We start from the raw sequence: 3028 nt of genomic DNA on the forward strand, positions 1-3028 counted from the left end.
GAGGGGTTCCTAAGGCACATAGGCAGCAGCGGCAGGTTTTGGGTAGAACCATAATGGCATATTCTTATGTTATTCTACATGGAGGGTGGGTCAAGAGGGAAGAGCACATCCACCTTGCTCTTCACAGTAGGTAGTGGACCTTAAGTTCCGTCCGGGTTTGTAATTCCGATCCCAGTTCCCGTAAATCTGTCTACGATTTTGTTAGGTGACGGAGTTCGTTTTCGCAGCACACCACCCACCCCATTTTCCCTGAGCCTAGCCGGCAAACTTTTAGTAGACAGAGAGTGCTGACGAGACGACACTTCCCGTGTCCGTTACATAATAAATGGCGCCCAACGTGGGGCCCGAATGGTCCGTTTTCCCCAATAACCTTCCCCAATCCCTTCCGCAACCCAATATTGATCCAAATTTTAAAGTAGTTCAGTTTTTGTGTTATATATCCAGCTCGGAACCGCTGGGAATCTGATCATTGTCGGACCCAGACCAGTGGATATATTGCATAGAAGAAGATCACAGTAGACTTCATTATATCATTTCATCAGGATACTAGGAACGATAGTTCTGAGTAAATTGGTTCTATACCTAGTAGCGAAGATGAATGACCTTTATTCTCTCGAGATTAGTTGAGACTTGTTCAGACTGGAGAATTCGGTCCTGTTCCTCCTTTTCTCGAAAGGATCATCAACCAAATTTTCTTTTCTTTCTTTCTGCTTACGGACTTAAGGTTATAACAACCGAAGACATTCCTTCTGCTGTGCTGGTGCCTGGTAGGAGACCCTCCCAATCATTGCCCATATTTTCGAATTAAGAATAAAAAAAAAAAAAAATCTTTCTGGTCTTAAAGACCATATCGTTATATAACTTATATCGTTTTTCCTTAATCATAATTTGTTACAATGGCGGTAAGGCGAATAATTGACAATATAAATGTTTTTCTCGGCGAGGTAGTCGTACACTGAACTATATGCAATGATACTAGCCAGGACACCGACATTGTAGAAACCCATTGCAAACACAAATACCACAGATCGTGTTTATCGGATTGGTTGACATCCAATGAGACATGCCCGATTTGTAGGCAGCTGTGTTCGTTACCGTTGCGTTCACAATCTCAATCGAATTTACAGAGTGGGGAAAATGCCGCGGAAAGGGTTAACCGATCGATTAATGCCGCGCTCAGAGCGTACGTTCGTACTGACCATCGTTAATGGGATGTGTTCCTTAGTAGCATAAACTGTTCGTTGAGAAAATCAATACACCAATCAGTTGGCATGGCACCATATTTCGTGGTCTTTGGTCAGCACATGATTTCACATGGCCAAGATTACAAAATGTTGCGAGAAGTCGAATTACTCAACGAGGGCGAGGGAAAATTGTCAAGAGCTGACGAATTTCAGAAGATTCGCTCAAACATCGAGAAACACCTGACAAAAGCTTACAAGAGAAATCAACGCACTTACGACCTGAGATCCAAGCCTCGTTCGTTTGGGTAGGTCAAGAAGTAATAAAGAGAGCGTCCAATAACGTTAACGCTAAACTAGCTCCAGTTGGAGTGAAGGCTCGCGTAAAGCAGAAATGTGGCCAACTGATTTATCTACTGGAAGACTTGAACGGTAAAGAGCTGGGGAAATTGTACATTAAGGATATTTGGTAGCTAGAGACAAAAGTCTGCACCCTTCCTTGTTGTTGTTTCAGTTTTATCTTTGGTCAAAACCCTAAGATAAAATGTGGCGGGGGGGTGTGAAGGTTGCAGACCAAAAACAAAAGGTTAGAATGTCTGTTTTTTTTTGGGGAACAGTCTTCTAATTTTATCAAGAAAATATTGAACCTCCCCCACTGTACGCATTCCAGCGAGAGCCCACATGCAAGATCAGAAGCTGTTATCTTGAAAAGCTCTCTCTTTCGAAATTGCATGTGCGAGCACCGTTCACATGTGAGCTTTTCTCTCTGCAAACATAGCTTACGGCTAGCCCTTCGAGAACCTTCTTAGCTCTCTCATACACAGCTTTTGGAGGGGTAAAANTAGGCAGCAGCGGCAGGTCTTGGGTAGAACCATAATGGCATATTCTTATGTTATTCTACATGGAGGGTGGGTCAAGAGGGAAGAGCACAACCACCTTGCTCTTCACAGTAGGTAGTGGACCTTAAGTTCCGTCCGGGTTTGTAATTCCGATCCCAGTCCCGTAAATCTGTCTACGATTTTGTTAGGTGACGGAGTTCGTTTACGCAGCACAACACCCACCCCATTTTCCCTGAGCCTAGCCGGCAAACTTTTAGTAGACAGAGAGTGCTGACGAGACGACACTTCCCGTGTCCGTTACAAAGTGACGCTCGAATTGCAGAACTTAATGATCGCCACTACGCTGGCTAAAATAAATATCGTGAATCCAGCTATCATCGAGAGCAATGATTTAGAGGCGATTTTGAAGAAAGGTTCCACCGATATCAGTGTAACCCAACTTTTGGGCGCTGCTAACGTGAGGGCACTAGTGAATAACGAATTAATTATCTTTGTAATTGAAATGCCTAGACCTAAGCTAAGAACCTAAGAAAATAAACATCTTCAACAGTCGCACGCAAGGGTGTAACGATCCATCTACCAGAGGACATTATAGCAGAGTGCGACAGCAAGATCATCGCTGTCTCATCATGCAAGGGGCCCCCATCATTAGCCGTCTGTAAGGAGGTACGTAGCTGCGCCCAAGAACTGCATTTTGGCGCTGTGGCCCACTGCGACACCCAGACGAATAACCTGACCCCTATCTTGGAGATAGATTAGTGTATCGTCGTAATCAACGATGCCACCGCCATTGTGACCACCGACGACGGCCCCTAGCGAAATGTTACGGGAACGTACTTGGTAACCTTTGACCAAGTCGCCCAACGGGACAAAATACACCAACTTCAACAATCCAACAAAGAGAGTACCTGGCGTAGCTACCTCGGCGAGGATTAATGTCACCCGCCACCAAACGTTGTTGAGCCTGCCGTATCTTCACAAGCTGAACGAGGAAAATCTGCAGCACCT

The 3028-nt window shown here is 44.8% G+C and overlaps 1 long non-coding RNA gene across 1 annotated transcript; it reads left to right on the forward strand.

Annotated features, from left to right (window-relative positions):
- The first annotated feature begins 292 nt into the window (after positions 1–292).
- LOC117591555 lies at positions 293–2113 on the forward strand. Its single transcript, XR_004574418.1, has 3 exons — positions 293–902; positions 1511–1515; positions 2102–2113. It is a non-coding gene; the product is annotated as an uncharacterized LOC117591555 (long non-coding RNA).
- The last annotated feature ends 915 nt before the right edge of the window (positions 2114–3028 follow it).

This window comes from Drosophila guanche, unplaced genomic scaffold (assembly GCF_900245975.1).
Source record: "Drosophila guanche unplaced genomic scaffold, DGUA_6, whole genome shotgun sequence".
Classification (NCBI taxonomy): Eukaryota; Metazoa; Arthropoda; class Insecta; order Diptera; family Drosophilidae; genus Drosophila; species Drosophila guanche.